The sequence below is a fragment of the Pongo abelii genome, chromosome 15, assembly GCF_028885655.2.
Source record: "Pongo abelii isolate AG06213 chromosome 15, NHGRI_mPonAbe1-v2.0_pri, whole genome shotgun sequence".
NCBI lineage: Eukaryota > Metazoa > Chordata > Mammalia > Primates > Hominidae > Pongo > Pongo abelii.
The window spans coordinates 101,694,990-101,707,368 of NC_072000.2; positions in this window are offsets into that span (position 1 = coordinate 101,694,990).

Consider the following 12,379-nt stretch of genomic DNA (forward strand, 5'->3'; position numbering starts at 1 on the left):
GATTCTTGAAATAACCCTCCTTGAGGCGGGTTATATATAGATCTATGATGCCCATTATATAATGGGGAGACTAAAGCCCAGAGAGGTTGAGGCAGGAGCTGGTCCAAAATCACCCCCAAAGAAGGCTGAATTCAAAATAGGATTGTTCTGACTCTAAGACCTTTCTCTACACTCCACCATGGTCAGGGACTTTGTGGCGGAATAGAGGAGAGGTGTGGGACGGAGGGAAATATTTGCATGACTATAATACAAATCAGGCAATCATAAATGCAAAACTCGGGTCTAAATACATTGCTGGGATGACTCAAGGCAATCTCACTGATCACATATGGAAATTAATAGAACGTCTGCGTTGGGCCTTCTGGGTAGAAAAGTGATGAGAACGTGTGGGCACAGGAAGCAGCGTGAGTGGCCGGGGCACTCAGGGTTTGGTTGTTTCTCTCTGCTCCTCTGGAGCTAGTCCCGTCTCGATCTCCCCATTCTCATCCTCTTCTTTTCTGAGGCAAACTTGTCTATTTTCCTTCACACTGTTTCAACTGATTTTTAATCTCTTCCTAATTTTGTTAAATTAAAAAAAAAACATAGCTTTTTGTTTCTGTAAAAATAAATACTCACTGTGAAGATGTAAACAATGTGGGGAAAAGCCAAGGAATTGAAACCCACTCCAAATCTCACCCGTGGATAAACCATTTCCGGTAGGTTGGTGAAGAAGCACGTAAGATACAGGCAACATACACAGCTCTCCACAAACGTGGTTGTAGCATCTGTGCTCTTCCAGCCAGTTATGCAAACCAGAAGCCAGGAGTCAGCTTGAATATACCCTTCTCCCTCCTTTCCCGTAAGTTCTGTTGATTTGGCTGACTAAATATTTCCTGAGCACATCCTCTTTTCTTTGTCTCCACCGCTATCAACAGCAGCAGTCTACATTCCAGTCTTGGACCAAGCCCTTGGCTCCCGCATCTGACCATGCGGTGGGCTCTTAATCGACTTCCCCACCCACTCCTTCCATCCTTGAGTCTGTGCTGCATGCCGCAGGTTGGAAGCCTCTTCTAATTTCTTAAGTCTGGTCATGCCAGTTTTACGCATAACCCTGACATGCTGCCTCCAGCCTACCCTCTCAGCTGCTCATCCTGCCATCTATCTCCACCCCTTGACCCAAGACCCAATCACCACTTCTTGCTGCTCCAGCTGCATTTCTTTTCTTGTGGTTTCTCAAAGACAGCCTGCTCCCCCGCTTCATAGGTCCTTGGCACCTGCAATCCCTTTGATTTGCCAGGACCACTCTCCCACTCATTCCTTTCAACCAGTGACCTTGACTCCTGCACCAGACATTAATTAGCTCAAATGCCACCTCTTCCTGGAAGCCTTCCTGGACTTGACAACACCAAGCTCCCAATATTTATTTATTTATTTATTTATTTATGAGATGGAGTTTTGCTCTTTCACCCAGGCTGGAGTGAAGCAGTGCCATCTCGGCTCACTGCAACCTCCGCCTCCCGGGTTCAAGCGATTCTCCTGCCTCAGCCTCCAGAGTAGCTGGGATTATAGGCGCTTGCTGCCAAACCTGGCTAATTTTTGTATTTTTAGTAGAGATGGGGTTTTACCATATTGGCCAGGCTGATCTGGAACTCCTGACCTCAAGTGATCCACCCACCTTCGCCTCCCAAAGTGCTGGGATTACAGGAGTGAGCCACCATGCCCAGCCAACCAACTCCCAATTTTTGAAGGTATGTGTTCACATCTACTTTTTCTTTGTAATACTTATGTAAGTTTATATATTTATATGAAGATTTGATTGGCCACAAAACCATGATAAGCTCCTCCACATTCATTGTGTCCTTAACAACTGGCACAAGGGCAGACATGTGAACTGTTGCCCAGAAAATAAGTGTTAAATAAACAACTAAATAAGTGTTCTGTGGCTACCCTATTCACTCACAAAATGTCATGAACATCTTTTCAAATCTGTGTGTGTGTGCGTGCATGTGTGCACGCAAATGGCTGCCCAAGATTTAACTGTAAGCACTACAGTCATTGACTCAACAGGCCATCTACTACCACTGGACTATTTCCACCTTTTCCCTGTGATCAACAGCAATGTGATTAATATCCTTTGGTGTGAAGTGTTTTTTTTTGTTTTGCTTTTTTGTTTGTTTGTTTTCAAATTTTGTATTCCTTTCCAGAAGACACATTTCTAGAAGCCAGCTTTTTTGGTCAGAGGAGGATAGGGATGTCTTCTATTTTGATGTATTTGGCCCTCCAGGAAGGTTCTAGTGAGGCACACTCCTCTGCTTCCAAATCCTCACCAAAAAACAAGTTTCCCTTGTTCCTTTAAACTTGATCAGTCTGAAAGTTGGGAAGGAAAATTTCTATTGTTTTTATTTGTATTTATTTGATCATTAGTGTGATTATTTAAACATTCTCTTAATGGCTAATTGGTTTTCTTTATTTTGTGAGTTCCTTTGTTCTGATTATTTAACGAGTTTCCTACTGGGAAGTGTTTATTTTTCTTTTCTTATTGACTTTTAAGATCTGTTTGCATGTTAGGAATATTACCTTTGTTTGTGATATGTGTTTTCTTTGATTTTTAAGTAGATAAATTTATTAGTCTTTTTGGTGATCATTTTAAAAAATAACATGACTGAAAGAGGCTTTTCAACTCAAAAGCTATGGGGGAAAAGAGAAAAGAAAAAAAGTTATCTTTTTGTTTTCCATTTTTTTCATAATTTTTTCCCATCTGGAATGTGTTTTGGTGTAAGGACTGTGGTGGGAACCTAGCTAGGCCCTCTGCGTGGCTCCCGGGGCATCTATCTTACTGCCCTCCAGAGGGGTCCGTTTTCTGCTTCCTTGGAGTAGAGCCGCTTTCCTCACAGGCAGAAATCCAGTGTATGTCCTTGGGTCGATTTCTGAATCCTCAATGCTGCTCTACTCACTTGACTTCCATTCCGGGTTCAGCACCTCAATTTTAATTACTGAGATCATATCATAAAACATGAGTGAAAATTCTTCCTCATTGTCCTTTCCCCCTTCTCCAGAATTATCTTTGCAGTCCTTGAGTGTTTATACATACAGATACACTTAAGAACTATTTTGTCAAATTAAAAGCAAAATAGATGGTGATTTTGATGGAAATAGTCTCACTTTTCAGAAGATTGTTTCACAAGAACCTCATTACAATTATCACCTGTTATGAGTTGACTGGTTTCCCCTCTCCTCCCAAATTTATATGTTGAAGTCTGAACCCTGTGTACCTCAGTATGTGACCTTATTTGGATTTAGGGTCTTTGCAGAGATAATCAGGTTAAAATGAGGTCATTCAAGGGAATCCTACTCCAATATGACTGGTGTTCTCATGAAAAGGAGATATTTGGATACAGAGATATGCACACGGGAGAATGCCGTATGAAGATGGAAGCAGAGATTGGGGTGATGCTTCTACAAAGCAAGGAACTACAAAGATTGCCAGCTACCACCAGAAGCTAGGAGAGAGGCATGGCACAGATCCTCCCTCACAGCCTCAGAAGGAACCAACCCTGCTAACACCTTGACCTCAAACTTCTGGCATCTAGAATTGTGAGACACCTAATCAGTGATGATTTGTTACAGGAACTCTAGCAAACCAATACAGCATCATTCACGCTTTCCTTCCTCCATGACTTTGAGGTTACTAAGGATGAGGGGTTGGGTCCCCTTTATCTCCCAGCAGAGTCCCTTTATCTCCCATCATTGGTGCCTATTACACATTGCAGGAATGGGAATGGATTAATGAATGGGATGAAGTCCCATCACCATAAGGGTAAAGATTCAGGGCTGCTTCTCTTCCACACTTTCTTTTCCTCCTATGTGGCTACAGAAATGGAAGTGATGGTCATTGGGGCTACTAGAGGTCTCTTTTTTCCATTCGTTCTTAGCCCTCGCTTGGGTTTCAGTGGCTTGAGGGCATCTCACCCAAACTTCTGAGTGAATACATTCATTTCTTGTCATGGCAAGCATGCAATGGAGATTGAGACAGTGACGGCTTTAGAGACCTTCTCATCATCCAGGTACTGCCAGAAATGAGTTTCATGGAAGTAATTTCTTTCTGCATCTCTTTCACAAATCGTCTCATTGAATTATTTGAGTTAAACACAGCTTGCAGTGTAAGAATGGATCTGTTTGTTAAGACTGTGTTACAAATGGTAAAAATTATTTTTCTAATTATACCGTACCTCCAATGTATAAGATGTGATTCATGTATAATCATCGTTTTAATGTTTTATTCCTTCCACAGGAAAAAAAGTGATGAGAATAAAATATCAATATTCTCCTTAAAATTGACAGTTTGTACTGACATGTAATTTAAGTGAAAGATGAGATATCAATTAAAAGAGGGTGATACGACATTTTGCTCCTTTTTTCTCATTTTTTTGTTGAGAGAGAGTAAAAGGGATGTTTGAACTTTTTATTTCCTCATTCAGTTAGAAAAAGCCCGTTTAATCCTGGTGTACATTAAAATGGATGTAAGAGCAGGCGAGATACTATCTTTAAAAATACTTTTATTTATTGTATGATATATTATCCAAAAAAAGTTGTAGTCCTTCAAGTTAAAGATTCATAACTTGGTGAATCTTTCCAGTCTATTTCATTTTCAAAGGACAGTAATTTGTAATAAATAAGTAAATAACATTTTAGTATGTTGGTCATTCTATAAAGGGCTCTGCGAGGCTTAAAACTCCATGTGTATCCAGGATATACCATGTGGATTAGAGAGGGCGAATTTAGGGGCTTGGAAGTACATGAAATTTTACAGGCCATTTCCTGAAAGAATTCTCTGAGCCAACACTTCCCCACTTAATTTAGCTAGGGTGTTTAAAAATCACGTTAGTCTTAATTTGCTGGATCAAGTAGTGCAAAATGAGAGTTGTAACATATATATCCCGAGCAGACAGGAAATTTTTATTTCTGGAATTCATTTTGTTTAAATGTTAATTTTAGTTATACATTTTCCCTGGTGTCTGAATCAATTTCTGCTACAGCGGAAACTTAATACATGTTTTACAAACCAATGAAGAAATGAATGAGCAATGAGATGAATGATTGAATAAAAATAGATGGATGGGTGGATGGATGTGTGGATGGATAGATGGGTGGATGGAGGAGTGGGTGGATGAATGAGTGGATGGATGGATGGATGGATGGATGGGTGGATGGACAGATGAATGGATGGATGTGTAAATGGATAGATGGATGGTAGATAGATGGGTGTATGGACAAGTAAATGGATGGATGGACGGGTAGATGGATGGATGGATGAATGGATGGATGGGTGTGGGGATGGACAGATGGATGGATGAATGAACAAATGGATGGATGGATGTGTGGATGAATGGATAGATGTGTGGATGAGTAGAGGAATGGATGGATGGATGCATGGATGGATGAATAGATGGGTGGATAGATGGATGGGTGGATACATGAGTAGATGGGTTGACTGATTAATTGATGGATTAATATAGGGTTTGATGTTAGATGAATGGTGAAGTTCCCAAGTCCAGAGATAGAATAAATAATTTTGCACAGATGCTTCTCCACCTTGGGAAGTGGCTGTCATATTTGGGTTTGAGCAAAAACAATGTGGTATGCAGAAAGAAAAGCTCAGAAAGTTTTTCCTGATCCACCTTCTCCTTCACCCAACTCCTCTCCTTTGGATCCCTCCTTTGTGCTTCAGGCTACCCACAGGCCTGAGCTCTGCCATTGCTTCTGACTGGCTAAATTGTAACTCTCTGTTGTGACTTTTTCCTCCTCCAGGCTCCGAGCTCCTGGAGAGCCAGGCCCTTCTGCCTTAACCACTGTGTATTGCCTTTGCCTTGTCCAGTGCCTGGCATGCAGGCATGGCTCAAAAGATAGTCCTGCAAAGCCTCAGGTAGAGTCAGACAATGGAGAGTCCCAGTCCTGGCTTCCTCATTCACCAGCTCTCTCACTTTGGATGAATTACTTGATTTATCTAATCTGGATATGCATCTACTTAAAACACTTTGTGCTTAGCACACACAAAGCTCAACAAATGTGATCTAGTTGTTTAAATAAATGCCATGTATTTTTACAACGATGACCATCGTCTGGGAATAAATGTCCTTGAAGTCTTCTTGTCTGAACTTTATGTTTCAGGAATCAGCATTGTGATTCCTTCTGTACTCCTTTCATTTGGCAAGCACTCAGCACGGCAGCATCCCTGATCTCATGTAGAGTCCAAGTGAGATCAAGGCAGCAGAACAAATGGGAGAGAGGTGCTTCACTGTACCACCATTGCTCCTCAGAATAAAATCCAGCATCTTCACACCAAGCGATTGGCAACTTTCCTTCTGGCTGGAGATGAGGAAGTCACAATAAGGTTGTTTTTGAGACCACTGGAATCAGATGGTTGAGTTTATATCCCAGTGTTGTCACTTATATCCCGGAGCCTCAGTTTCTTATCTGTGCAAGGGGGCTAATAAAAGTCCCCACTTCATATATCTGTTCATTGGACTAAATAAGCCAGTGCTTACTTGCCTCATGCTAAATACTCAATAAATGTCAAAAATAATGATGATGGTGATGCTGATGATGCTGATTAGAGTTAATATTTAATGAGCACTTTCAGACTCAAGTCTTAGAATAAGCTAGGATAAAATGTATCTCCAGTGTAGGTCATAACAGAATAGAGCCCTAATTTTGATGGACACCCAGGTTTGCCTGCTGTCCTGGAAGCATTTGGAATTAACCATTATCATGCAGACATATCTTTTTTTTTTTTTAGAGATGGAATCTTGCTATGTTGCCCAGGCTGAAGTACAGGGGCTATTCACAGGTGTGGTAATAGGGCACTACAGCCTTGAACTCTGGGGCTTAGGCAATACTCCTGCCCCAGCCTCCTGAGTAGCTGGGACTACAGGTACTGCCAGCATGCCCAGACAGACACATCTTTTGAGGCATGTCAGGCTCATAGTAGGTGCTCAATACATGTTAATTACTATTAATAAGAATAATAAGAGCAAGGTACAGGATTAATGATGAATAATATGGGGTCCCTGATAACAAAGAACTCAGACTGTGAGGGAGCTGAACCACATGCCCTTGTAAGATAATGTGCAATTGGAAGCAGGCAGTGTCTTAAGAGAGGAATCTGGAAGAGGATCCTCTGGAGTTGGGATGGGGGTGATTTTCAGGTCATGGTGTCAGAGAAGCTTCTTGGATGGCATGACATTAGAGTTAGTCCTTGAAGGAAGGTGAAATTATACAGAACAGAATGGGAGGAAAGGACAGTGTGGGCAGAGGAAACATCAGGAGTCAAGGTGCCAGACAATGGAGAGTCCCTGTCCTGGCTTCCTCATTCACCAGCTCTCTCACTTTGGATGAATTACTCGATTTATCTAATCTCCTGGAGATTAGAGAAGTTCACACATGGTGCCAACCTTGACTCTGTACTAGAATCAAAGCAATATAAGCTGGGTGTGGTGGCTCATGCCTATAATCCCTGTACATTGGGAGGCTGAGGTGGGAGGATTGCTTGAACCCAGGAGTTTGAGCCTGCAGTGAACTATTATGGAGCTATTGCACTCCAGCCTGGGGGTCACAGAGTGAGAGCCTGTCTCTCTAAGAAAAAAAAGCAATATACAGATTTTATGCACCACCCCATGCAAGGAGGAGATGTCTTGCAAATCACATACTAATGGGAAAGTGACTTTTGCAATGTGTAACAAAATATCAAATTTACTTCCTATATAAAAAGCTTGGAGAAATCAAGAAGAAAAAAGGACACCTAATATTCTGTAACAATAATCAGAAACATGTAAATACAATCTGCAGCCAGGGCCTAACAGTCACATAGGACTCTGTGCTTAGAAAGGTCCTGGGCTTGGTTTGACGCTTTGCTGTGACCTTCTTGAAATTCTTAATGACTTTTGAACAAGGGGTGTCTACACTTTCACACGATTTGAGCCCTGCATGTTATGTAGCTAGTTCTGTCTGCAGTGAAGACACACAGAGAGATAACGTGTATATATCAAGGAATCTCAACTTCATTGTTAAGCAAGGGGATAATAATTGAATTTAGACTGCTAATTTATATGTATCAAATTGGTTAAACGATGTCACTGCAGACAAGTGTATCAATGAGACACGCCCAAGTTAGAAACTTCTGGTGGATTCTAAGTTGTCTCAGCATCCTGATCCACTCTCTACTTAGCCATGGGCTTAGTTGAAGGCTTCCTATACCTCTGGGCTGCACCTTCTAAAACCACATCCTCATATGCTCTGACCACTGGAAAAGCCCTTTCATTTTCTACCCACATCCTCATGTTTCTGGACTATTCTTCCCACAGATGCTATACCCCTGACTCCCCTCCTGCAGCCAGGCTATAGCTTTATTCCCTCCCTCAACCAGCCTCATAACTTGGGACCCTAACTCTGAGCCAAGATTCTGGGTCCCTGACATACTTAAGACCTCAAAATCAGGTTTGTCATTTACAAAAAGAGACTATCTCCACCACCTTTGAGATTTGAAGCTTTGCACAAATGTATGAGGTTTGGACTCTTTCAGTTGCAACTGACAGAAAATGAACTCAAAATAGTTTAAGGAGGAAAAAAAGAGAAAATTTACTGGCAATAGAAAAACTCCCAAGATGTCAATTAGCCATCAGACACACAAACACACTCTCTCTCTTACACACAAACATATATATACACACATATGCACACACAGATTACACACATATGCAAACACAGATACATACATACGCAGCCATACACACATACATGTAAATGTGGATATTCATTGCAAGATTGTTTATGGTATGAACAGGTTAAATATCCGACAGCAAGGGATATTTCCAATTAATTGCTGAATTTCTTTATTATCAAATATAATAGTTATTAAACATCAAGTTTTCAGAGGGTGATAATAATGATGAGGGCTAATGTTCTAACATTTATTGAGCACCTGTTGTATGCCAGGCACTGTTCTAAGTACTTTCCTCAAAATAACTCCTTCAGCTTAGGATTTTTAAGAATATGTAAGGATGTGACAAAAGGCTTACACTGTATTGCTTAGTGGAAAAAAAAAAACAACAGAATTAACAGAACTGTTTTTACACAGAGATTTCAGGTTTGTCATATGTATTTCTTGTATCTATTATATATTATATATATACAGAAAAAATAAACCAACATATTTATTCTATTAGGGGGATTTTATCTGGGTGTTTAGGTTGCAGGATATTTTGATTTTTTCTTTATTTTATTCTACATTTTACAAACTATCTGTCATGTATATGAAGTATATTATTTTTATGATTATTAGAAAAGCTAAGCATTGTTGGTATGGAAGTAGGATGAAGAGTTACTTGGCTTGTTTTTGGGATAACTTAAAAGAAGAAGAGAGAAATAAAATTGAATCCATGGCTTGGAACTAAAACATGGAAGGTCCAGAATGTCTGAGAACATTCTATTTTATTTGAAAAGCATAGGGAACCATTGAATGTTTGTGAGAGAGGTAGTGACAAATGCAGATTTAAAAGATCCTAAAGCTGACAGCATTGAGAATGCAGTCAAATCAAAAATAGGAGTCAAGAGGGCCTGACAAAGGGACAGAGGCCTTAAGTTTAGTAATAGTAGGGAGAGTAGGGGGGCCTGGCGGTGCACATGGTATGAGGAAATGGCATCCACAGGATCTGGCAGCTAGTTAAATGAGGGAATTCAGAGAACAGTCTTCTCGTTACGCAGGCAGTGCGTCTCCAACCACGCGGGAATGATTCTCAGCGTGACTGCTTTAAAAAAAAAAGGAAAAAAGAAAAAGAAAAAGAAGAAAAAGAAAAGAAAAAAGCAAGCAGGAGGCCACGATGCTCTAAGGGGTTCATACGGATGCAGGGTGGAATGGAGGCAGATGAAGAAGCCTCAAGAGGGAGAGGAAGGCATGCAACTGATGGAGGGTTTAGTTATCTTTTTCCTCTTTTTTGTCTGCTGCCCACAGAGACTTCACAAAGCATCTTAGACTTTATATATTCCAAGTTCCAGTTTGGTTTTCTGTGGATGCCCACTATAGATTCTTCAAAAGTTCTTCCATTAATACCACGTCTTGAAATCTGCTATGAGTGTTTAGTCCATACGGGCAGCTCAGTATTATTCTCAGCTTTGGGATGTGGAACAGCAGTCACGTTTTCACCCAAAGGAGGGTGATCACAATGTTGTGTTTGGGAATTTGGAAAGGAGGAAAAAAAATGACTTTCTTCTCAGATGAGTGCTTTTGCAAACAACGAAGCAAACTTCACTCAATTATAAACATGTAAAAATGCTTCACCCTTGACAGCAGAGGCTCAAGCAAGCCACAACTCTCACAGCTTGAAAAGGAGAGTCGTCTCTGCCCTGTCACTAATGTGCAGTCTTGGGTTAGGTGCCTCACTATTCTGGGGCTTGTTTTTGTGACCTATAGGATAAGACAACAGGAGTGTCTCCCCTCTGAATGGTTGTGAGGATTAAACCAGCCACCACTTGCAAAAGGCACAAAACTTACCTACACATAGTAAGGGCTGAACAAATGCTTGTTCTTTCTGTGTTTGTTGTCATAACCATTATCATTTTTCCCAGCCAATTTTTGCCTTCATCTACAAAGCCTTCTCTGAACACTCTGATTCACAGATACCTTTCTTCATGCTGAACGGTTATCACACTTAATAAATCCCACCTATTTGGATTTGTTGTCCACTCTTAATCAATTTGTAATTAATGCACTTGAAGTCGTTGTCCAGGTGACACTGAAAAGAGCACACAGCCTTTGCAAACCCTAGTGGGCTTTCTGGATAGCACTGCCTGGTCCTTGGACTGAGTGCGTCGTTTACATTCTCCAAATCCCAGTTGCTTCCAAATGTGAAGAAGCCTCCCTCAAATAGCAGCACTGAGAGGATTAAATAAACTCAGGCTTCTTCAGCACCTGGCATGATGCCCCGACACAAAGAAAGGACTCACTAAATGTTTATTGAATTTTAAAATAATTATGATTGATGGCCACTAGTATCATCGTTTTGAATATTATCCCTGAAAGCCCTAAACTCAAACGCTTCTTGGCACTGCAGATTCTGATAATTTATCCTTTCTATTAAAACTCCTAGCTGGGAGCAGAGACAGTGAGGTTGCCCTCATGTCCTTTCTGTATGGGGGTTTTGGGGGTCTCCTGTTCTTTCCAAATGTCTGTTAATTTATCTGCCTCTTCAAGTGCAGGGGAATGGGGTCCCAAGTCCTGCATGGCACCCAGCCTTTCTATCCCTGTGACGTTGAGCAAATAAGACCCTCTCTCTGGGATGGGATATTTACCCTTCTTTAAAAAAAACAAATCCTTTCGAAAGGATGTTATGAAAATTACAAACAGATTAGCACAGAAAATTGCTTTATAAACTCTAAAGCGCTGTGTCAAAGAGACGCTTGTTTTTATTCTGTATAGAGGCAGAACTATTTTACTTTATAAGTGTCGGTGTGGGATTAGGGGCCATGAATATTTTTACACCTTTTCCACATAATTGTTTTTGTAAATGCACATTTTTGTTGTAGCATATACTAGAGGAATGATTTATTAGTAAATTCTGACCTGATTTAATGAATTCATTCATCTCTTCAGTAAACATTGAGAGAGCTTCTGTATATTCAGGGCACCCTGAATATTCTGAATATTCAGTGCTGATGAGACAGATATAAATAAGACAAGTTTCCCCACCCTTAAGAATTACAACGTTTCATTTGATAAGCTAAAAAAAAAGTCTTTTGTTGGTTCCAGTTTCGACACATTAGATTGCACCACTTTTTGTTTTTATTAAGATAAGGTGACCACCTGGGTTACTTCCTTAACTTGGCTATGAATAACAAAGTCTGTCATGTCCCTCTTGTTCAGAAACATCCCATCATAGCATGGCTTCATTCCACACTTTTACGTGATGCCGTATTTGTGAACAGAACCTCCCCCAATAGTTATTCATGTAATTCTATTAATATGATCTCAATCACCATATGGCAGTGTGATAGCAATTATATTGTTGTAACCAGCCGACTTAGGAGAAAGGAGGCCATCTTCCCAGCCAAAGACTGCACCCTCATTATAAAGATCCCCCAAATAATGCTTTCTCAACTGCCTCCTCCGTGAGATTTAGTTTTCCCAATTATTTAATCAGGATATTCTTGATGGTACTCAAAAGACTAAGTGTTCAAAAGAGGTTGGAATATTTATTTTTCTTTTTTCTATGTGAAATGTACAATGTTTGCAGTGTTGGCCTGTGCCTTGATAAATGCAAGGCTTGTACGGCATTTTTCGTTGTTGTTGTTAATTAGGGTGGCGTGTGCACAGCTCAATCTCTGTGGAAACAAAACATAAAACTTCGCT